General features: G+C 33.5%; 1 protein-coding gene across 2 annotated transcripts in view; it reads left to right on the forward strand.

Annotated features, from left to right (window-relative positions):
* LOC108751473 (low density lipoprotein receptor adapter protein 1-like) overlaps positions 1 to 26,841 on the forward strand; it is a 71,450-nt gene that overhangs the window by 30,636 nt on the left and 13,973 nt on the right. The window lies entirely within an intron of this gene.

Genomic DNA, 26,841 nt, shown 5'->3' on the forward strand with positions numbered 1-26,841 from the left:
TACTACAATCGTACATATTTTGTAAGATACCTGTGAAAATTGTTGCCATTTTAGACACAGATGTTGTTTGTATCAAAGACTTTCGTGTGTGTGTGTGTGTGTGTGTGTGTGTGTGTGTGTGTGTGTGTATATATATATATATATATATATATTATATACGAGTATATATAAAACTTTAAAACTTCAGATCACACAAAACTTCCAGTTATAAATCTCTCACATAAAAAGGAACATGTCTCTTCTATCGCATAAAACGCACGTAACACAGTTTCCTTTGTCAACTTCTGGAGTTTACCGTTAGGCTTTGGTTCCATTCTATACAATCTAACGTCAACGTCACCTTCATTCTGGATAATCATGTGTCAACACGATGAACGACGTATGAATATTCCTTCCGCCGCGTACAATTGCGTCATCAGATTGGCAAGTGCTTTGTAAACGGACTGTTAATACTCTCATGGATATCGCTGTGCAATCAAATGCTCTTATTGGAGCTGTATATGTATTAATGTACGTAATGTAACTATATAGTTGCTTTGATAATATAACTATTATTGTTTAAAGAGAGATACGCGTTTATCGCGTGATTCTAGTAGAAGAGTAGAAGAGAAATATCACAGGGAAAACAACGTATTGTCCTTTAGTGCCTCTATAAAATACGAGGATGGTTAAAGTTCCAGTTGTATTCGGTCCAGTTGAATTTTGCACGGTTTTGCGTATTGTGCGTATCAACGTGTAACGCGATATACGCAAATAGACGGAGAGCGGTACGGACCAGTAATAATAATGAACTTGCTGCCTGCGGGGCAAGTTATTCCGAGTGGCTATCATCTCAAGATTCGTTGTGGGACGAAGAACACGCGCCGCTGCTCCGCTCGTTTCGACCTAACGATGGATATCCTGGAGAAATGACTAATAATACGCTCATACTATATAATCGAGTGTTCATATTCGTGGCACGTACTTAATGCTAAACGTGCTTGTTTGATTTTCTCTATCTATTTTATAGAATCACAATCGTGGATCTCACCTTTTGCACCTCCATCAGAGAATAGTAAAAGCGTATTTTATATTTTAAACGCGATGGTATATTTATAAAACCGGAAAGAGCGGCAGTCGCACAAATGGAAAGTCTTTTTCAATGTTTCCGAAATAGAATTATAGAGTAAAATTATCTGTAGGTAAAAAAAAAAGTATCTTTTCTTGCTTTCAAAGAAGAATGATTTTTGAACGTTTTATTCTACTGAGAATTATACATTTTTATACATACTTATACATTCTACTGTTTTATACATTCTGCATAAATACTGGTAGAAATAAATTATTTAAAGTTTGCAATAAATATTAATTAAAATCGTGATACTATTCCAGAGAGATTAACATGCATGCATATGTATCGCAATTCTAATAATAATAGATGTTGTCGAGAAGAAGCTATACGGCATGTTGCGCCTTTGTGCCATAATTCTACTATGAAAGGGGAATAAAGCATAGTCTACGTTTCAATGCGTTCACAATAAAACTGAGAGAACCGTTTTATTACTGTCTCTTTATGACAATTGTTCGCATAAGTCTCCTCTTTCAAGAAAGTTATTAATTTGAAAATGAGAGAGAAAGAGAGAGAAAGAGGAAGAGAGCAAAACATTGTTTAAATCGCGAAATTGTTCTTGAAAATAGCAAGTAATATAATATATTTTATTGCTTTTTTCTATTATTGTCAATTAATTAGTAATAATTATCGGAAAGAGAGAGAGAGAGAGAGAGAGAGAGAGAGAGAGAGAGAGAGAGAGACATGCGTAATTGTTTTATAAAAACGTTGAAAAATTGTAAAAGATAATAAACAAAAATTGTTTGGTGGATTTAATTTTAGTTTATTTGAAGACGAATAAAAAAAGAGGAAGAAAAAAAAGAAATCGCGGAAATGAGAAAAATGTTTAAAGATACATGTGTATTTCACATTCGTATGTCATATTTCAAATAAAAGATGTCCGGGAGAAACATTACGCGAGCGTGACGTTGTATCTCGCATTAGTGTCATCGTAAAAAAAAAATGACGCGACAGCTCGCATTCTGTTTCGAATTTCACGCGATGTTGCTGCTGACATGTAGATGGACAAAGTGTACTTTCCAGATCCCGCTACATCGTTGTATACTGCGTCGAATCTTAAAAGTTATGTTCGGTATTCCTGAACGTTAAAAACAGATTTAGTATTTTTCCTTTTTGTATATCAATTTATGCACCGACTCGTGATGAATTTTAATTAATTTTTTAACTGGAATTTTTGATGATTGATATATTCGACGTTACAAATTTTTTATGTTACCTTTTTAGCGTTGGAAACTCATTACTTTCTGAATTAAATATTACATCAAAGTATGCAAAAGAGAGGGTTATTTAACATTAAATAACGTTAAGTCAGAGTTGAGCTGAAATTTTTTATAGTTTCCTTAATTTTGCATTGGCAATTGATGTTAATGAAATTTGAAATTGTGATTTCAAATGTTATTGAGATATTAAAAAAAAGTTTTAATTTTAAATTGTGATTTAATTATTGAGATATTAAAAAAAAATTCAGACCATTCTGAGTGTCATACTGACGTTCTGTATGTGTTGTAAGGAATAAATATTGCAAAGTGCTTGCGTGAATTTCGAGACGATTTTGTGTATTTTCCTGTGGAAATTAACCGGCGCATTTTTCGCGTTTCGATAAAGTCCATTGGAATTCTCGATAATGCCGCAGTAGGTTTTCGATGCCGAATCTATATTGAGTGCACGTTCATGGCGAAATACAATTTGTTTCATACGTTTATCGCATATAACTGAACGTTGATAAGAGTTGATATTTAATGCAAGCGGAAGAATGCAAGCATGATTAATATGAATGCCCTAAAAGGAAAAAGTACATCTATGACGTAGCGTCGAGCTATCGCAAGTATTAGAATTGTGGACCTATAAGACTAAAAATTGAAAGAGAAGATAAAAATCAATCAAATTGAAATTTTCTTTCACATTTGTTAATATAACTGATTAAATTTGTCTCGGAAAGACGAGGTTTGGATGACTGAAATTATCAAATGATGAACATTTACAATTAAAATAATCATGACAAGAGCTTCTGATTCATCTTGTACATCTCGCGAGGGATAGCAGCGTGGACCGCTTCGGGATAAATCCGGTGCCGGTTTCGACCGCCCGCACCGTTACGCACAAAATATCACTCGATAGCTATAAACGGGAATTGACATTAACGGTCTCCCTCCCCCTCTCTCTCCTCTCCATCTCCCCCTCTCCTTCCCTTCCCTTCTCTCCCCCCTCCATCCCCCCTCTCTCCTCACCCTCTCCCCTCCTCCCTCTTCCCCTCTCCCTCCTCTCTCACGCTCTCTTGCGCTCTCTCTCTCTCTCTCTCTCTCCTTCCCTCCCCCTCTTATTTCATTCGCGTTGCAGTAAAATTGTCGCGCATATTTCGCGACGGTGTTTTACGGTCACAACAGCCTGTCATGTGATAGAGACTAGAGACACGCGGAACAGCGCAGCAGGTGCTCCTCGATGTCGCGAAATGATATCAAGGGGAATCTGTCTCCCTTCACAATGCGACGCATTAATCTACCGTATTGCCGGTCCCATATATCTTGTTATCTAACGTACACATAGAATATTGTTTTTCACTATCTAAATCCCACATATTACAAGTACATAGATTATCTGTTTTATAATAAATATAAAAATGATAAAGTAAATATTATTTCTTATTGCAATAATTTGCCCCTTTACCGTTATCAAGACAAGATTTCGGAAACCTTTGTAACATTCTATGTATATATTTATTTATTATTTGATTTGATATTTTACATAATGCCACAAATCTGAAGCTATGTGTGAGGCCGTAGAGTAAATTAAATTTTGCATTAGTATGTACATATATACAGTTAAGTTTTGTATTAATAACTGTTGAGTATAAATTTGTTAATTTAATAAATTGTGAAATTATTGAGAAGATAGCGTTCTTCTCTCGACAGCGTTTATTAAAATGTATGAGATCGCCAATTCGTGTAGAATATGTAAGCATTAGTCAGAGTAGTACAGCGATCTCGTAATCTATTTGACAGGAATATCGATAAGTGATATTAATCATTGTTAACGTATGATCTATTATGGAATATATTATTAGTAGTTGCCTGTCACTGATATTAAATTAATTATTAATAATTAGCATTACGGTGAGTTTGACAACAAATGAATTCAAAACGATAAGTAAATAAAGATTTTAGTAAAATTGGTTTACGTACATTGAATATACCGTTGTGCTTTTATGTTCCTTTGGATGTTTAGAATTTGCGAAAAATGTAATTTTTTTGGTCTGTCTAGCATGATGGATGAATAGTGCTGATGAATTCGTGTTCACGTTGCAAAGTTTTCGCAAGCGATGTCCCAAACCTTTCAGTTATTATATTAATATTAACGGTCAAGAGAAAGTAAAATTGATCATTTAAAATTCATAAAGAAGAATTCACACAATTCTTATGCCTATGAGAATTGCCTTTTACTTTTTTTTTTTACAATACAATTTATTACAATTTATTACAATTTTAATAATTAATTTGTATGTAAAAAAATATAAAATCTCATTACTTATATATCATTTAATTTACTTGAATTAGCAATACAAAATGGCCGAAAAATAAGAATAATGATATTACTTTCGAGTGAATAAAGTTATTCAATATTGTTGCATGTAGCATAGCTTATTAATATGATACATGTAGTCATAGTAAATAATTATATAACATTATTATATTGTACATTATATGAGCGTGGAAGTATATTTATATTGTTCAACAGCGCTGCATCATCAATAGGGTATATTAAACCCAGTCATGATGTATAGAAGGCGATCATTTGTCGTGCAAACACGAAGCATATTATTTGACAAATTCAGTAGTCCGCTAATCAAAGCGCTATGCCCAGCGAATAACGCGTATATTTGGTTGGACAACGACAAACAATTCGATCTATGTGCGGAGAATCATAAACTTCTGGCTACAGGTCTCATTGCAGCATGTCTGTTTCACGAATTAATCTTTAGTGACATCGCGTTCCCCTTTTATTATCGTTAATGTAATATTAACATTAATGAAATAGCATATAGGCGCATCGCCATGGGAGAACAATTGGTGATAATATTTTCAGATTGCAATTACTATCGCAGTTGTTATTATATGTTGAGATTATGGATTTTCAATTATTGAAAAAATTCTGTAGAACTTTAACATTAGTCAATTTATTAAATGGCGCATTTAGCAAGTTAACAATAGATTTAATAGATTAATATTATACTTTAATATTATACTCTATTATACTTTAACAAAAATGTTTATCCAATTTTTCGCCATTGTGCCTTTTGACATTTTAAATTGTTTGTCCCTTTTTTTAATTTGCACGGGGAGAAGAAATTGAAATTTTGCTCGCGCGTACATTTTGCGCAAAAGTCTTTTACGTAATTATTTCATTCTGTTCCAACTCATTGCATACGAGAGTGTGCTGTGAATGCACGTGTGAACGAGAATTGCATTTTGCGAGGTGTGGTTAAGCGTCGCTTAATTAACGTTCCCTTGAGATGAAATTTAATCGTGTCTTTGCGGTTGTTTTGGCCACTTGCGGACAATATCGCACATACGCGTGCCGATTTATCGTTATATGCGGGAATAGACACGAGGATTGAGCGAGGGGGTTCACGAGAGAAGAGCTTTTGGGAAGTCGAGCTTGCCCTCCCGCTCTTAATGCGCACACATTACGGATACGATATTGCTTGTGCGTTTGTTCTACATCATCGTGCGTAAACGCCTCTAGTGCATTAGCGCTTCGCCGATATTTGATAAGGGAGAAGTGATTAATTAACGTAGGAACTGTAAATCGTTGTAAATTGGTTTGATCGTTGAGTGAAGACACAAGCAAATATGGTGAATGTTTACAGATCTTCTACACTCTCTCTGTCTCTTTCTCTCTCTCTCTCTCTCTCTCTCTCTCTCTCTCTCTTTGCAGTTTCTCTCGTAATACATATTATGCATATGGAATCTGTTATTCTCAATGAAATTGTTCTTATTATTGTAATTATTATTGTATTTTTTATTACAATTTATGCATTATTTTATTTATGCTATTTAATTGTTATTGTGACTTCTGTTTCATTGAAGAAAAAAGACCACTATGAAGCAAGTAATTGATCATCATAATTAATTAATGCGAATTGCCGATAGTAAATTCTTTCCTGAGAGCTTTCTCGTCGCGTTACAAATTCGCAACGACATCACCGTAACCCCCGTGGTAATTTATTACGTCAGGTACACCTCGGAAAGCTAAATTACAACCGACGATGGTTCATTAATTATCGACAGTGCGGTCGTCTCAAGGTCGACATAATTAATCGCGACTGTCTCGGAGAGTCTATTAAATCGCTCCGAGAAGTGGAAAAGTTGCACTCGCATATCGAAGTATCTTTTTTCATTATTCAGCTTCGCGGAATATATATCCATCGCGTCTCCATCTGTTTCACCCTCTTCTTTCCATATTTCGTTCGATTAACGTCATCGTAATTGACTTGAGTCCGCGACGTCGAAACTCGGCGACGGCAAATAAAACGAGTTCTCTCTCGCGCGGGTGTGACTTTATTCCGGTCGCGTTCACTGGAGAACCGCGAGAGAGAGAGAGAGAGAGAGAGAGAGAGAGAGAGAGAGAGACGAAAGATAGATAAAGGGTAGAAGGACTGCTCGGCACTCAATTTAAATACAAATTAAATGACAGCCCCGGCTGCCTCTCGGCTACCCGCTTTGTCGAGATTTCTAGCATGGAAATTCGATTTGCCCGAACTAATTGCTGCGCGGCGCGGCGCGGCGCGATGCAGCATGGTTCTGCTCGTCGCGTGGCTACTTTTTACATCGTACACCGCGTTGTGTGGAAATACTATAGCGTGGAGAGACACTTTTTAAATATAAGTCGTCTCCTTTAAACTTCGCAGTGTTATGCTTATAAACATCTTTTAAATAATATGTTTTGTGAAAAATTCAAAGGAGAGAGAGAGAGAGAGAGAGAGAGAGAGAGAGAGAGAGAGAGAGAGAGAGAAATATGTAAGAAATATAAGTTAAAACGAAATATTTAATGAAATAGGAATTTTTTTAATACAGAAAGAAATTATTTCGCTGAAGTATAAAAATTTAACTAGATTCAGATCTGAAAATAATTTTGGACAAAATAAATCACGTAGAAATTTCAAACATGATGAGCAATGCTGCAAAAAAAATTGTACATTCTGTGAAAACCGATTTGTACGTTCTACATAATTATTTTAATCCAACAAAATTATTTTCAGGTTTTCTGTATCTGGTTACATTTTTTAGAAATATTATTTATAAGAATATTATTTAAGTTACTGCATTAATCAAGTTATTGTATTTTTTTTCTTCGAGCATTCAGTATTGCGAAACAGTACACTTTAATATAATACGCTTTTTCTTTTCCGAAACTTGACTGATCCATATGTATGTACGAGGAGAGCATCGAACTCGACGAGGGTCAAAGCAGATCAGACTCGGCGACAGGGGTTGGGAAACTGCATTCCATTCATTAGTCGATACCGTTATTGTTAGGAAAGCGGACGCACGTCCGGGTACCGGGTACCGGGTACCGGATGTCTGGCCATTCGCCAAACTGGTCGGCTTCGCCGTCAGCGAAGTTGAATTTCCAATGCAAACGCCACCCGCGTCGCCCTTCTCGACATCTCGCGACTCGTCTTTCGTCCTGTCGTAATCACACGAGTTTTCCTCCTCTTTCAAACCTTTCTCTTCTTTCTCTTTACTCTTCTGGTTTCCTCGTTCTTCTCTCGTTTCTTTTTTCCGTTTTTTTCTTTTCGATACGTTCACCCTCGGAAAAGAAAGTCGAGACATTCCCGTCGTTTTCGCTTTCCCTGACTCAACCACCCGGGCTCAATTTTGTCGGAAAATTTCTCTTCGTGGTCTTTTGTAGTGAACATAGGCAAGAGAGGGAAGATTTCGAAGAATGCGAAATAAAACTACTGTGAGAAACCAGAGAGAGAGAGAGAGAGAGAGAGAGAGAGAGAGAGAGAGAGAGAGAGAGACCAAGGCCAGTTTGATACGCCTCGAAAGATTCTATCGATTTCGCTGATCTCACGGGATGTTTTTTTTTTTTTCTGTTAGCACACACGTTTTCCTTGCAGACCTTTTCTTTCGGACGTTACACGAGAAGAAATAACTTACATGTTCTTTCTTTACTTGAAAGATGTTTATATTCCAAGTTTTCTGTTATAAGTGATAAAAAATTAGATAACATTCAAGTTTTCAATATTCACTCTTTAAACATGATTATTTTTTCAAGGAAGTTAAACGTTTACGAATTATATATATATATATATCTGTGTTTGGTACATCGTTAAATACATTTTGTGCTGCAGAACATTGCAGTTCATTTCATTAGGGTGGAAAAAGCAACCTAATACTAAACCGCTTTTTCTGAGAGATTTCTTTTCTATATTTCTCTAAATAATTAGATTAATTAAGATATCAAAGAAATACAGCGAGTATTAATACGTACCAAAATATCTGTATAAAACTCATTTAAGATGTGTATGTCACTTTATGTTGAGAACTTACAAGTGTAATAAGCTAACAATTGTCGATAGCAGCAACATTCCACGGTATATTACGATCTTTTCACTCGCAAAGTCTCCTTATTTCGAAATCGTTATCTCTTCTTTCGTTGAAACGGGAGATTACCGGGCAAATTTACCGTATATTACGAAGTTGCGTTAATCCCACGGGAACGCAGGCGGAGGACTTGAGTTCTAGGGCTTTTATCCCGTCGCTTTGTAATCCCATTACAACACGGCGAGTTGTGGTAGTTCCGACGGGAAATAACTGGAACAAATGTTAGCTCATAATGCCGCGAGTAACCGGAAATAGCGCGGTAGAACTACTACCCGGATATATCGAGGAGATCTTTTGACGAAACATGGAGAGGTTCCTTGTTTCATTCTCGCAACACTCGGTATCTTATCAGTCTTTCGGATATACTATAGTACATATGCTGGTATTACATCTGAGTACATTCAGAGTTTCCCTAGAAACTTCGACTGTAATTTTGAGACTCCTACAACAAATTTAAAGCAAAAGCTTGCTATTCTAATAAGGTATATTTCCTATATATTTTTAATGAATTTTTATCAACATTTTAATTATTGGTCATTTTTGTGTCTGTTTTCAACATAAAATAATCTAACAATTAAATATTTTAAGGTAAAATTTTATAAACATGGAATTAACTTAAAAGTAACGAAAAAGTCGAGCTCCATGAATGTAAATGAAAATAAGCATAAAAAGTATAAATTTTCTTTTATTCTATATAAATATTTTATTTTATACAAATTTTATTTATGGAATACATTTTATTCTTAATTTAGAGAGCTTTTTGATCTCATGTTTTCAAAACTTTTTCCTCTATGTTCGATTCTTTCTCGTATTTTTCACATCTCGTACAAACGAGTTAATCGGATTTTTGTCTGCGAACCAACTAACGGCAGAAATTAGCTGAGAGATTTTGATGTGTCACGTTAGAACGCTCAAGATCGATACCTCGCAGAAGTAATCTGTCCTTCGTAATAGGATTTCGTTGCGAGTCCTTGCTGCCATGTTTTCCTGTAGGATTAATCATTGAAGTTATATTCGATCCTTGCGTGTGACATGTTCTTCCGTATATGTTTAATAAGAGGACTTAGCGTTATGGATCGATATGAGAACATGATATTCTGCGAGAGGTCTTACGATATTATCATCTAAGAATGAAGCTTCAAATGTTTTCGAAAGCTAACAAGGTGCATTGAATCGAATACGGAGATATATATATATATGGAAAGGAGATCGGATATAGAAAAGTAAATTTTGAATATGCGATGTCTATATAAGTTTCAGTAAGATAACGGAAAGAATAAAAATGAAAAAAAGAGGAAATTCCTTTCTTTAAATAATTTTTTATTCTTCAAAATTACATATGCAGGAAAATCGACAGCACCTGAATAGCTTTACATTAAGAAATAAATTAATACGATTTTATATTTATAAAACGTCTTCGTTAATCAAATTGGAGGCAATACTTTTTTGTTCAGACAATTTTTGATATTACAACTAATTGCTGAGCGTACGAAAAAAAAAGAGCTAAAGTAAACATGGCAAATGTGCTTTGTCACACTTGTATAAAGGAACGGGTGGCGTAATTTAGGAGCGTTTATTAACCCGTGCAGAATCATAAACGTAAAAGGGGGATGGCGAGTTATCGTAGACTGAAAGGGCTAAAGGCGGAAGGATAGAAGGACGGTTCGGGTTGCCTGAGCACATATTTCGTCCACAAAGCCCGGGTGTGTGCCACCCTCCGTGGTCTTTTCGTCGGAACACACTTGCGGATTTAGCTATGGTGCTTTGGAGAGCCTCTCTGTTTCCACATGTGTTACGAGAGTAATATCGCAGGGAGGGCAAGCACGATTCTCTTTCGTGAGGAGGAATCCACCTCGACAAAGCGGCGAAATTGTACGCGCCGCGCCGTTTCGAAAGCATTTCGAGGTGTTGGAGTGTTATGACGATTGCGCGAGCAGACATTAATACATTTAACAAACGTTCGCTTGCTTGCGATTATTAGTAGTTATTCATAGTTTTCATAGTTTGCATTTCAATATTAATAATTATCAAATAGAGACGAAATGTAATGTACATTAAATGTAATTTTAAATAATTCAACATACATTATATGTACCTTCTCAGAATTACAGAAAAATTAAAAAATAGATACACGTAAAAATGGATAGTTTATTAGAAATTATGAATGAAACGTACATCTCATATTGATCGCAGAGAGCATTGAGAGAAAATCGCTGTAAAATATTAAAAATATTATAAAGTTATACATATATATAAAACGAAAATTATTTTATTTATTATTATTATAGTAAAGATAAAAATTGATATAAACTTTTGTTAAAACTTTACTCGGGAATAGAACGTTCGTTCCGAGTTTATTAAAAATTTTATCACGAATAATAAATTCTCTATCATCATCAATGCTAATATACTTTCGACAAAGAAGTATGACTCTCGTTCCGGTTCTTTTACGGCGAAGCGAAATAAAAAATAGTCGGGGCTTCGGCCGAGAGATAGGGCGATTTAACGGATCTCGCGTAGCCTCTGGCTGAAAAGAGCGAGACAAAAGCGGGCTCGGTCGTTTAGAAAAGCCAGACGGCAGCAGGTGGAGCGGGGCAAGAGACACAGGGATGGAAGGAGGGGGTTTAAAGTGCATCCGAGTTAAAGCGAGTTCGCGCAGACACGGGGGTGGGTTTTTTGCCACTTAAGCCGCTCAACGGAGCCGGGGAAGCGACAAATATACGGCGAATAAACGGAATAAACAGAAAATGTTTCGGAAAACTGACTCCGACTTTCCGTTCGAAGCTCGCTTTGGCCACTTCCATTTTCGATCGCTGCTCTTCGATCAATGCGACGGCGCGAGGCGTTTTAATTGGGTTTCATCGCGGCTCGTAGCAAATTTTATCCCGCGAGCGATTAGATCGCGAACGTATGGACACATTTCGCGCGAGATGGAATTTCTCGTATATATCCTGGCTTCGTTCCGGCGATATGGAATCGATCGGGATGATTCGCGATAGTCGAGTGACATATATGTATATTTCTACAATAAACGCTAACGAAATTGCTCGATGTTGTTAACACGATAATTTTGACACGGTAATATTTTGTTTTGGATGAAAAACGTTGAAACTCTTTTATGAAAAAGGGTGAAAAAATAGAATTAATAAAATTCTTTTCGAAAATATTTTTTTTCTTGGCGTAGTCTCTTTTTATCTATTAAATATCTCAGAATAAATAATATATTTTTTAAAAGTGAAATTTACTCTAGATAAAGTTATCACTTAAAGTTCAATTATCTGTTTAAAAGTGACTATTTAAAAGTTATTATTAATGGATCTAATTCTAGAGATAACTTTTATTTTTTAAATGTGTCAAAGATATATTTAAAAACAAATTTATTTTTTAAATAAACTTTAAATATACTTTTGAAAAAGCTTGATTTTATTTATATTTACTTCTTTAATCTGAAATAAAAGAAATATTCTATTACCTTTTATCAATTAAATAAACGTTATTAATAACATTTATAACGTATTGTTATGAATTTATCATGCTTTCAACAAAAAAAAAATATATATATATATTCTGATTTAATGATCTTTACTCAAATATGTATATGTCATTGATTATTGATTGATTGGTTAAATTATTATGTGCACTGCTCGAGGCTGCTAATTACGTAAATCAAGTACTAGTTACAGAAGTTCACATTTACTCGTATATGTGCATGATCAATTATTTATTGCCAAACGATTATTCATAATTTTGAAACGATGATAATGTGCCACAGAAAAGCACGAAAGCACTGTCCGATCGAAAGAAATAAGGAGAGCTCAAAAGGGAAATAGCTATACAACGGAAAGAAAATCCTCTTTTGGTCGTCCTCTCAAGAGATGAAGGAGAAATTACTTTCGCGTCATTGTCGGGAATCCTTCATTATTCCCAGAACAATCTTTCCTTTTCGGAATCTCTTATTACTATCGATAGCTGGTGTAATTGACACTTCCTTCGAGATTTTTTTGTTCTGAGAGAACAACGAAATTTCACGAACGTGATCGGAGAAAACGAGTTTTCCGCTCGTGCGAATTTCACCCTTGGGTTCTCTTTTTTGGCTGTCTAGAAATATCTTATCTTCCTCTTGGACTCCAAACGTCTTTCTGATATCTTTCTGACCTCTTCGGCGGCTACAGCAATTGACGTTTTCCTCTGAAAGAGCTCTGTCGCGTAGCAACGGCTAAACTTGGTCGTACCATCAATGAGATTGTGCTGCTTCTCGGCCATGAACTCGTGAAAAATTCTGTTATCCTTTAAATGAAAAAAAAAGTCACGTACCCAGTATGGCAATGTTTAATAACAGCGTTATCTAAGCGGAGATAAGTTATTAAATATATTTTTTTTATGGGTCTCTTTAAAGAAGGAGAGAGACAGAGAGAAAGATAGAGAGAGATAGAGATGAGAATTTTCTTTATAGAATGCGAAGAACACAGATTTTTTATAAAGAAAATTTTAATTTTTTAAATTTTAATTCTTTTAGAAAAAAATAACACGAACATTCTTCTAATAATTCTCTTAATTATAAAATTCATATTACACTTTTATTTATATTATCTTAAAATAAAATAGGTATATATAGGATAGTTTTACGCATGAATGCACATAAAAAGATATCTGATAAAAGACTTTCGCGTACAAAAAACGATAAAAAAGATTGATTTTAATTCTTTATTCTTTCGACTGTAGTCGTTACAATATTTAAAATTTTTCTGTCTCTCCATTTTTGCATATTTTACGTATTTCGATGAAAATTTCCGGGCGTACATCTCGGTCATAAAAACCAAATGCGATGTATCTCCTGCACTGCTGTATATTTTAGGGACAATTTTCGCGAAAATAGAGTCGCTTCTTTAGAAATGACGGTATACACGAACAGATATTTCTACATTTTCATGGAATAAGGTCGAGGCCCTCTCGTATCTCTCTCGCGTCTCACGTTTTGCATCTTTCATACCCTTAAATCGAGCACGGTCGAACGTGCTCTAGGAAACGGGATTAATTATCCAGTTGTGAGATGTTGCCTGGGGATACCAACCACCTCTCCTCTTCTGCTTTTTACTCGCGGATCACTGAATCCATGGGAATAGACGCGAGAGCCGAGACGGACTCGGTCTTTCAAAGTTGGTACGCAACTTTCGCAAAATAGATACGACAAAACTTGATTCGATTCAATTCGATACGAGTCACATGAGTTCAATCCAATTATCTATTACATTTATTATCTATATACATTTTATATCGATAGATAAAATAGTTTAGAAACGTATTGAATATTTGTATTCCGGTTTATATGTTATTCATATGTATGAGATATATTTTTGTAAGTAGGTATATATGCAATTGATATAAATATTAAATCATCTTGGCGATCTATATATTTGTTAATAGAAACTTTAAATCAATAATTTGATAAAAAATATGAAATATTACTTATGAATTACAATAAGTTTAATTAACATTTATTAAGCTTGGATCACTTTATTTAAACCTTTCATTAACAATTATATATAATAAATTGTAATGTGTAATATGTATGTATAATAAATTATTTGTAAATTACAATACTTTATAGTATTGTATTATATTTGTGTTATATTATATAATATTTATAAATCATTTATAAATCATTATAAATTAATATTTTATTATTAGTAATTTATTATTATAGCAATTTAATTATTATACATATGTGTGTATTTTTTATAAAAACTATTTTTTCTGATTTTTCTCACATTTTGTTCTGTTTCTTTCAAATGGGTTGCCAAAGATTTGCTCGGCATGATTAAGAACAATATTTAGCAAAAAGGAGTATCGATTTTTTTAATTATTCGCGAAAGAATGGCTTGTTTTGACTGCAATTAGATAGACGGCTATTGCGTCTATCTTTGAAAAATTCATCAAAGTTATATCGCATATTACCGGCTCTTTTGCTTTTGCGTCACATCAAGCATGTAATAAAACTAGCAATCAATTTAACCCTTATGATTTATTTTCTAAGAGAATAAAATATTTTTCAGAATTTGAAAAAACTTTGAGGGAAGCAAAGAACGTTAATTAATGTGAACATAGGATGACTGATAATTGTATCAATTTTCTTTGATCATTTTTTTAGCGTAAATTTCATTAATGTTAAAAAATGTCCATTTATCTTTATTACCAATGGCTTTCTTTTGAGATCAAATTTATTTGAGAGATAATATATTTAAGCGAAGCAATTGATTTCATTATCTCCGACCCTTTAAAATGAAATTGATCCAGAAGATATAATTTTCGATAATTTGATCAAATAAATTGAAATTTTTATATAAAATTTATTTTAAATAAAAATTTTATTAAGAAGCTAATACTAAAATATTTAGCTTTATGAATATGAAATGAAAATGTTCTGTTAAAAGTTTGTTACTCTGTAAAAAGATATTGCTGAAGTTTAGTGGAAAGAAGGAAAGAAGCCATTTACATAAAAAATTCAGATATCTTTCTCAAATAAGAAAAAACTGGAATACAAAAAGGAATAAACTAAGCGTTGCTGCACTGTCCTTTTTTTCTTTGCGTAAAAGCTTGTCAGTTTCTCGTTTTGCATTTTTTAATTAGTTAGAAAGAACGCGGCTTGTTTTCTTGCCAACGCGGACGTCAGAATTAGCCGGTAACGCGACTTTAAAAAGTTTACGTCCGCGAGAGCAAGTGGAAACAGCGGAAGCGTTTCCTCTTTACGGCTCGCGGGTGTGTACGCTCGCTTTTGTTACGCTTGCATAATCAAGGGTAGTGCAGGGACACCGCAAGGGTAGTGGAGAGATGCTATTGCGAGAATGTTGAGTGCATGTGTCGATGTTTCCTTATCTCTTTGCAGCACACTACAAACGTGAACAATGTCTCGACGATCGATTCGTATGGTATTCTATCTACAAATAGAAACCATCTATCTAGAGGATGAACCACCAGAATATATCTTATACGCGCGATAAAACCGTTTTAAACTCAAGTTTAAATTAAGACATTTATAAATTACTTTCTTAATTAATTTATAGAAATATGTAATTCTTTCTTTGACCAAATTATTAAATTGACGACAGGTAATTATTTTCTTATGTCAACAATCGGAAAATAATTTGATCGTTGATATAGGAAAGTTTTAAAAATATCAACAGAATTATATTCTTATTCAAGATTCAAATTTCTTGTCTTCAATGAATAAAGACTTGGAAAAGCTGATAGGATTATCTATACTTAGCCTGTCGTCATATCAGTTATCTTGTGAATCACGTTTAATGGAACGAAGGATTTTCTCCAATAACTCGCATGTCTCGTAATTTAAAAAATTGTAACATAGGATAATTTATTCCTTTTTTGGAATTCATCGTATCTAAGAATTGATATATACACACGAACTACAGAATCCTCTCTCGTTTAATGCATTTATAGTATTACGGAGTGAGCTAAATGTGTGCTTCGCCGTTCCAAAGTCGGCGTTTATAGCGAAGAGTACCTATGGTCCTCTTGCACGTAATCAAGCCGTCCATTATTCTTCCTTGTATAATAACCTCGTAAAATGGAGAAACTGCGAAAAGCCTCTAAAATTAAGACACTGGGCTATATAGACACTGGGAATAATGATGGGGATACTTTGTGCGGCAAATCAAGAAGTGCAGTCTTGCTCATATCGAATTTAACTTTTACGGAGATTTTTATGGAGGAAGGAGAGAGAGAGAGAGAGAGAGAGAGAGAGAGAGAGAGAGAGAGAATGGGTTGATTTCACTACTTGTTTCCATTTATTTTGCATTCTATTTTGCATCCCATCCATCGAAATTACAATATTTAAAATACTAAGCTGCTTTTTGTCATGCGAAAGCTATTTTTTTACACACGTAACATAAAAAATAAAAAGAAAAAAGGATTATTTGTTAAGCAAAATTTTAATAGAGATTGAAAGAATATTTATTAATCGATAGCTGCATTTTGCTGAAGCTATCAATTAATAAATATTCCTTCAATCTCAATTAAAATTTTGCTTAACAAATAATCCTTTTTTCTTTTTATTTTTTATGTTACGTGTTTTCATTAATTTGGAAACTAAGTAACGGGTTATTGTTTTATGTATGTATAAGTTACACAGCTGAATAGGACTCAAGTGAACTGCTTATTTCTATCTCTGTTTCGAAGAGACAGATAACATACTAGTACATGAATATTCAGAAGAATACAGCAATGAATGTATAAATATAATGATATAAAAATGATATGAGTGTATGCATTTATATCATTTTTATATTATTATATTTATACATTCATTGCTGTATTCTTCTGAATATTCATGTACATATGTTATCTGTCTCTTCGAAACAGAGATAGAAATAAGCAGTTCACTTGGGTCCTATTCAGCTATATAATTTATATATATATATATAACAATGGACCCGTTACTTATTTTCCAAATTAATGAAAACACGAGAACTGGTGGCCAGTAAAGCGCGAAGTTTCACAATTAAAAGTTTCTCGGGCACAAAGTGTATACTATATTACGCCCGAATAATTTATGCGCAGAAATCCGGTTCGATCCCCACGGATATATGCGTGGGCTCCAAGTTCACAAGGTGGAAAAAGTCATGAATATTTTACACCCGTCCAGCAAAATGGCGCTACTGTATTCAAATGAGTTGGCCGGCTGTTCCTTTGAGATTATTCGTCGACAATTGGCTATTCTCTTGTATTTCTGTCCCTCGTTAATAAGCGTTCATGTTTACTGCAAAAATCCAACCGAGATTATTTCCATTTCGGCTAAATTTATTTATTATTTTAATACCGTCTTATTACTTATAATTACCGTTTTACTGTTATATGGCACAATAGTATTTTTCGTTCCCTGATTATAAAAATTTAGAACTGCAAATAAATTACGATTCAAGCAGAACAATTCGCGATACCATCCAAATGGCATTAAAATAAATCATTATTGATTAAAAGTGATTTTTATTAATTATTTTGGAGCCATTTTGATGTTATGATGACGTGTTCTGTTTGAGGAAATATCTTCGTCCGGAGGAGATTCTCCGTCTGGGAAACGCAACAGTTTTCGAGCGAAGTATATCGAAATCTGTAAAAAAAGATTTAGAATAAAGATTGGGATCGTTCCTTTCCGCAAATGTGATTTGTCGTGTTAGCCAATACGAACCCGTGAAGATCTATGCTGCACTGTTTCCTCGGATATCGATGGATCCGTACGTATAAGCATGGGTATGCTTTTACGCGCGCAACGAAGCTCGGCTGCGCGTGTAATCGGCAGAAAAATTGCGTATTTCGCTATCGGAGTAACTGTGATACGTAAATATGCAAACGCGATTACAGCCTCCGTGCACGCGCGGTTGTTTTATGAAGTGGAAAAATCTATGAATGCCTTATCATGAGAAATGCTGTTGCTGCAGTTCAAACGAATTCGAGCGAGCACAAAGATGAAAAATATTTTTATCTAAGAAATAGACTTTTATTTAAAAAATATAGATCGAATTATATATGCGACCTTTCCGTTGAACTTCTTTCATTTTTTCATTATATTTTAATATTAGATTTCTGGATCGATAGAACTCTATTACTTTTAACAATAATTTTTTTATGTTATGTCATTTGGATTATTATTACGTAATTACATGATATGAAAACGCTTTGCTATATGTTTTATTTAATTTATATATTATTATAATTATTTAATTTAATTATTATCAGTACTCTTAAGTTTTAATATTCTGGATATTTTTAAATTTGTAACTTATCTTAATTTCTATCTCTCCTTATATTTCTGTTAATTTAATTCATAATTACGAGAGAGCAGTATATTTTACTGCTTTGCAATTTATAGAGAAATAGGTTTCGTGTAAAGTGCGAGTCACTTTCACTAGTAGATAAATAAAATACGACATCCACACCGCTATCACCTCTTTCAAGTAAAGTACGTTTTACTGCCGTGCGCCAGTAGATGTATCTCACAGGTTCATCTTCCGTTTCGCCGGAAATAAAGATCCCAAGTTTATTGAGCTTCGTACTAGAAGCAACGCGGTTCGAAGCTTTCGAAGCTTTATGTCGATCTTGAGAACCTTCACTCGCGATTCGATTAGAACGGAACATTGCGATTTGCTATTCGCGTAAATGAGAAACCGCAAAGAAAAAAATTCTAGAATTCTGATAGTTTTCGAAAAGAATATCGGCTTTGAGGACTCTACTATTATACTTCATGAATGCTTCTCTGTCAGCAAAGTATATTAGAAATATTTTTTAATTCTTTAGTTATGTAAATTGCATTTTGATATGTATAATAACGAATATTTAAGTACACAGCAAATTGTAATATTTTGCTCTAATTAAAACGCGAAAATGGAAGTTCTTAGGATTGATATAAAATTTTTTTATGAATCACGTCTTTAGTCTTTGTCTGAAATTACAAATATGTATTTAATCTTGTCTGATTTGTTTTATTCTATATACAATCTTACACGCACGTACGCATGTCTGAGGTAGAATAAATCAGATTAATCGGATAAGAATAAAATATTGCAATTTCGGGAAAGTGACAGTATTCTTGAACGAATTGTACAATTTTCTTCTGGATAGCTCTTCTCTTGTCCGTACTGCTTTTATCTGTCTATCTCTATTTGTAAAAGGGAAATTCCTTCGGGGCACAAATCGGACTGAGCTATATTTTGCCCATGAAGTATAGATCTCTCTTCTTCTTTCTCTTTCTTGACAGATAATTACACTCCATTTGAATTGTTTATAGCACAACGTTCGTAAATCAAATTGATTTGAAGATCTGGACTTTCTCAATGGCAGTTCTTATATTTGATAGAAATCGCTGTCCAATATGATTATTACTCGTTTAAAAATATCTTTTCTTAAATAATATTGCTTACCAAAGGATGAAATCATAAAATATATATTTTTCGAAAACAATTCTTGAATAATTTCTATGAATATATTCCATAATAATCATTATCTAAAAATCATCGATTTTGAATTTAAAGAATCTACATATGTGATAAAATACAAGACTTCTCAAACGTTCTACACATATTTTTTTTTTATATATAAAAATCTGGTTAACAAAATTATTTCTTTTTTTATTATTAATGTCTGTAAATAATCCTGTTAAGATACAAAATATTCGACGCGCATGCAAGTCAATTTTTGCCGATCCAATTTCGCCGATTGCACTTCGTGATCGTACTGTTTACGTTTAGACGTTTACATATGATCATATTCGTTATTTCCGCCAGCCAGCACTTTGAAATGTACTTGATCACCTGCACAAATACTTTCACTTTTATTTATTGAGACAGATGCTTCGAATGCTGGTACTGTTAGAACAATTATTTATATCTAAAATAAGAGTATTTACCTCGATAATAAGAGTTGATATTAAGAACAGGTGCAAATCGTATGCAAGATGTTTGATGATATTTCTTATAGGAAAGACTAAATTTTGTAAGACAAAATTTCTCTCGAGAATTTTACTATTTTTATACTAATTTGTAGTATATCAAATGTAATTAAATAAAAATGATTTTTAGTTTATCAAATGTAATTAAATAAAATGTTGAATAATTATATAATTTATTTAAATATATCTTTCCGCGATTTTGAAATTGCTTTGAAATAAGCGACAATTCTAAAATTACGAAAATTTCGTTAGCAGCAATGTTATTTTATAAGTAAAAAACATTACGTTATTATATGTACTTGCTTTGATAATACTTATATTATTTTATTATGTATTTTTACGTGCAAAGTGCAATTAAAATTAATCACGGCAGTAACTGAAATATTGAAATTAACTTAAACTAACATGAGAATTGTATGCAAGACGTGTCACGCATTTGATTTTCTTCCGCATTCAAAATTTTACGAACTAGAAATAGAAAGAACGAATAGTCTGCTCGTATTGCTCGTCAATAATTTCATATTCATCGAGCTTCACGGTGGCAGCGACACGATTCACTTGTGATTTTACGTAGAGAACATTCGGTATGCATATACGAGGACAGAAAGAAATATCTCGCAGTGGTAATAGTCGTGTGTTGCGGACACACCGACTCGAAGGGACGCTTGAAAACGCATAGCTCGGATGGAAAACCGTATTCAATAGAAATATCGTATAGTGAATCGTGGAGAACCGCTTGTTCGTCCACGTTCGCCGCTGCAATCACTTCAGCGTCCACCGCGTTAGCTTTCTTATTTGTTTTTCCTCTTTCGCACAGTGTGTGAGCGGTATCCGATTGATCTACCTGGTACTCGATATTACAATCGCAGTGAAATCATCGGATATTTCTCTTTTTTAGCGAGCATGCAACGAAAGGCATTTAAATCCCCGATAATCCTTGTGCGTTCATACTAAACAAAGAAAAACATACGTAAGTCTATGGAAGTATATTTTTTTTTTCAAACATTTTAATGTAAATACCTAATATTTTTCACCAAATCGGGCTACTGAAACAAACGATTCCATAAATAATCATTAGAATTCGCTATTTAATATAGTATAACGGAGATATTAAAAAGAATTATTTATATTTACTTACAAGGGCTGTAATACCACCATCTCTATTTGTTAATTTTTTTAAGTCAATTAAAGTTAATTTGTAAGGATTCGATTTCGTCCAGCAGAGAAATTGGATTAATGTTTTAGAGAGTTAAAGAATACTTCGAACTGTATCTTGCATCTAATGTTGTTAGACGTCGTAGATCGTTTTCTATTTTAATTTAAACTTCCTTGAAAAGAACAAATCTATATACACCGTACAGACGCGCGTCGAGAAATGCAACGGTCTTCCTCGCTGTAAAATTGCGTTCGCAAACAACTCTACAAGAGAACTCTCGGGAACAGTGGAAGGGAAAGAAGCATCAATTTCATTCCTATCATTTTGCGATATCTATTGAAGAAGAACAGAAAAAAGGAAGAAAAAATATCTCTATTGATGCACAAGAAGCACAAAAAGCTCAAAGAATGAAGTCTCTCCCTTCAGTTAACATTCGTATAGATATTATATACTGGACGAATGAGACTGTTAAAAGTAATAAAGATTGGAAGAAATAGAGTTGAAAGTACGGTCACGCTGTTGTTCAGCGCGACGAAATACCACCAATCAAGACTTTGTTCCAATCCACAGCTAAATCGATCTTTCATCAGTTTTTAAACTATAACACTAGAACCACCGAAAGTTTTAATTTAGTAATTTCGTATCCTTGTTTAATGAAAAGTTATTTTCATATTATTTGTATCGTTAAAATTATCTGTTATTATAGTCACAATATTATTTTCAGTATTATGTACTACATAACTAATACAAAAAAAAATTTGATCTGATTAGCGGAGTTAAAATCGCACTATCGATTCTACTACTGAAAAGATTTAGATCACAGTTCAATACATATTCAGTTTCACTGATATTGCCGAGTACAGTGAGATTAAAGCGCGCGAGAATTTATCGAATTAAACTCCTAAATGCAGGTAAGTACACGCAAATTCTCTCGATTTTGCGTCCCACGATTGTTACAGTAATCGTTGAAAAACTCTGAGTAATTGGCTGAATTTCGCTCAGCCCGTGTCTGAGGCGAGAAAAGCATCTCGCAAATTGCTTCCACCCGCGAGGAAGAGAGACGACTTGCTGCCGTGAGCTACGATAGAAATTTCCTCGGCCAGGAGAGATGGTGTAAAACGAATCGTGAGATCCTTCCATCTCTAGGCGCGGAAGCCGCATATCTTCGGGGGGTATCTTTACGCAAACGTAAGACTCGTTCGATCGATGAAAAGCTTTTACGTCGAGGTACTCATGAAACTTGCGTTATAGCTGTAGGTAACTTTGTCAATGTTACGGCCGGCAAATAGAAGCTTGTATCCCGATATCAGAGAGGGAAAGTTTGAACGTTGAATCAAATTTAATTGTCACAAATTTCCAGAAAATTCACAGAAAATCAATCAATGGTTCACATGGCTTTACGATTAGGAATTTCAGAGGGCATATAGAGTTTCTCGGACATTTGAGAGTATTCCTGGCATCAGTCGCCTTTTCCTCAATGGAATTTCAGAGACGTGCGCTACACTATCGGTTTTCCACATCGTCTCGCCCCGGATGGAGGCAGTTCGCATAAATTTTCAGCTGGATGGCACTGCGTTTCTGTTAGCGTCGCAAGCGAAATGGCTTTCACGTAGCACCCTGTCAACGCGGCCGTTGAAATATTAAAATACTCGTCGATCAGGCGACGCGCCGGAGTCAATTCTTCTTATTTCGTCGAAAGGAACATCCGTGGAATATATATTCGCGTCACGGCGAATTCATCGCGTCGTCATTTGAATTTTATCATGTCAATGTCGAAGATAACGATTGTTCTTCTCCGAGAACAGGAAAAGTAGACAGAGGTAATAGGAATAACAGACTGTCATGAAAGTCACTGAAAGTATATATCTTTTTTATGAAATATGCTCGACATATTAGCATGTAGTCTGCATACAAAAAATCAGAAATAATATAGTTTTTTCACACCTTGACTGCTGTGCGGATTTTTACAATTGATCTTTTGACACATCATGCTATTATTTATATATATATATCTAACTTTTATAAACCAAATAAATTGATACATGATCAACAATTTAATGTTTTTCAAAATATTTATAGATGTTTACGTGTGCGTAAAAGATACACGCGGTATGAGGATATAATAAATATTATTTATGCGCTACGTATATAAATGTAAAATATGTAAATACACACATTTATCGTTGCTATAAGCTTTTTTATAATGTAATTTTAAATAATTTTTTAATAATGTAATTTTAAGTAAATGTTTCACAGTCGATTTTAGTCAATAATAAAATGAAAGATTTTTTAAATAAAAATCTTTCGGTTACTAATGAAAGTCAATAGGTCTCTTCAGAATTTATAATATATTAGATATATAAAATCAATGTAAAATGTTTTTTTACATGTAAATGGTAGTAAGTAGAAAATGTATGAATAATATTCAAATTGATACCACGATGTCCTGAACTCATGTCACATAACTGTATATCCAATTGGGTACACATGTACCCACACAACATGGCAGTCAATGTTAAAGATACATTTACATAAAAGAAAAAAACATATTTTTTAAATGCTTTATTATACTTTGACTGATATATAGAATTATTGCATATTGAATATAGTATACACGTATATAAAAAATATTGTATACTCGATAATTTGCAATATATTAATATAAGATTACATCTACAAAAATTATAAATAAAGTGCATCGTATTTTTCCCTTTTACGGAGATATCTGTGACGAATCTGAAGATAATTCTTTTACAGTGAAAAGTTCACAGAAGAAAGATCGCTCTATCATAATTTTCAATATAAAATTTCTTAGCTTTTGTATGTATATATATATATATATACATATATATCATAATATCAGGCCGAGATTCATTTTCACAACATTTTTCGCAGAAATGCATCGCTCGGAGCCACCGTCTTTATTGCAAAATCGAGCTAGAATCTCTCTTTGTACGTTAGAAGGTCGCTAAAGATTGATGGTCTGCGATACAAAAGAAAAAAAGATTGCGCAGGAAGTGCTCATTGACAAATTGATACAAATGGGACTGGCAGCGATCGCATTTCCTGTGCTTTCGTGTCTTCCCACGTGCCTCGATTGCGGAAACGCCTACCTCCTATACATATATTCGTTCGATGATCGACGACGATCACGAACGTATCTTACATTAAGTATTTCAAAAGCGTTATAATATCTATTTTATTATTTGAATATTAATTCTCAAAAATGATTTAATATCAGAAATTACATTTTTATAAATAAAATCATTGAATTTATTTGGAATAAGGGAAACCGGGAACAAAAGTAACAAGAGGACCATAGTAACATCGTTACTCTCTAAATCTGAATCAGTGGATAGTTACTAATTACTCAGTGGCATACTTGACACTGATAATCAGTGAAGTTCAACAAAAAAAGGAAGAATGTTTGAGTATTATATGTATAACTAAAATACTGATATTTGCATATTAATTTAAATTTTCCATACTCATTGAATACCATATATTCATTGAATTTATGCATTAAAACAAGGTTAGATCACGTAATAAAGATCAGCTAGGTTAGGGTGATTATAACGAAGATAGAATGTATTGTCTTAATATGTTTTAATGAGATTATCTGCGTTGATGATTTGCACATTTAAGTTTTATTTAGGTTTTTATTTAAAAAATTTACTATAAATTATAAAATAGGAGACAATAGTAACATCAATGCCTAGGATCAGTTGTAACGTTACAATTGTCCCTGAACTTACTTGATTTTATTTTAGTATTATTTTGTACAATATATTTCTCTTCATAGAATGTTGCTGTTACAAGAAAACGCAAGACAGATAAGAGAAAAATTATAATATAAAAGAAGTGTCTTTATATAAACAGACATTTAAAGAGATTATAAAGGACCAGGTATCCATTCGTGCAGCTGCAAGAAAGAGTATAACTTATGTAGTTGTGTTACGTACTTCTGCAAATGTGGTACAATTATCCTCCTCTACTGTGACAATCGTCCACGGGGTTGGGACGGTTGTAACAAAATTTCTCATAGTCTTTGAACAAACATAACTTTTTTCTAGTTACATAAAAAAATTAAATCGAAGAAAATTTTATATCTAAATAAATTCTATATCTAAAGATACATATGTTTTTAATGTAAATATTATATTTTAACTGTTATAACACTTCAAAATGTTACTTTTGTCCCCCGTTCGTCTGTAGCATCTTGTAGCAGCGCAAAAATAAAAAAATGTAGAGTATCTTTTAGATAGCTATTTCTAAAATCAAATATATAAAAAAGATATAAAGTTTCTGCAATTTTCAATGCGAATTTTTAGTCGAAAAGGAAGCAAACTATTAAAAATATACTGTACGAAGTGACATCACAGCTTGATTGGATTGATATTTTTATTTCTCTAGTCGATCTGCGTATCGACTAAAACGAAGAGGACATGTATTGCCATATCGTGGGGACACGATAACTTTTGACATGTTGCAGCAAAACCACTAACATTCCTAAAAGAACACGTTCGTCGAGGAGATGCTCGTGGGACCGTGAGTTTTCTTTTCTCGATCGAGACGTCATGACGGGCTACGAGTGGTAACGAGTTTTCGTCGCTTTTACAAAATTGTTCTGCGAGTAAAGTTTCACATTCGACAATAACGGCGCACAGAGACCTGCCCGCGAACTTTCAGACTTCCGCGAGGCTGGCAATAACGCGTGGACAACTATTGATATCGTTTCATAAAACTTGCAGTGTGAACGAATCGCAGCGACAAAGCGGTTTCGCGAATTTTTTTTTTGTTTTTTGTTTTTGTTAAACTTGTGTACTGTGAAAAATCAAGTGCATTATGTTGAATAGAGAAACGAGACTGATAATGTGAGGTTTAAAAGAATCACTTGATATATGCATAAAAGTATTGTATTATCTTATAGCGTTATAATTACTTTTAAAAATAAAATAATTGACATTCATCAACTCTTCCTCTGAGAGAGATAATTTTCTCTAAATTTCGATACTTTTTTATTACAAATAAAAAATCGTTCTTCGTTTTTTTTAAATAACGCTTATAATTTCTGTCGAAAGGATCCATCTCCATTAACTTCCTTCGAGGCAAATAACTTTCTGCAATTTTTTAAAACTTTTTACTTTTCATTGTAGAATCATACAACGTGTAGTTCTTATTTCACTTTATAATTATAATTTCCATCGAGAATGATATAACTGATTTCCATGAACTTTCTCTGAGACAGATAATTTGCTGTTAACTTTTAAAACAGCTCTTGTTTCATTATTGAGTTAAATTTTACAAAATGTTGCATCAATGTTTTTGCATCGTAATTTGTAACCTGTGAAATGGTAGAATTTCGACGAATTTCGGAATAGAGAGAATCGCAACGTATACATATTATATACACATACATATTTACATATACCTATATATATATCATATTGTATAACACACACACAGACACATATATATATATAGATTGTTAATAAAACCAAAGTTTTAGATG

This window comes from Trachymyrmex septentrionalis, unplaced genomic scaffold (assembly GCF_001594115.1).
Source record: "Trachymyrmex septentrionalis isolate Tsep2-gDNA-1 unplaced genomic scaffold, Tsep1.0 scaffold44, whole genome shotgun sequence".
Taxonomy (NCBI): Eukaryota; Metazoa; Arthropoda; class Insecta; order Hymenoptera; family Formicidae; genus Trachymyrmex; species Trachymyrmex septentrionalis.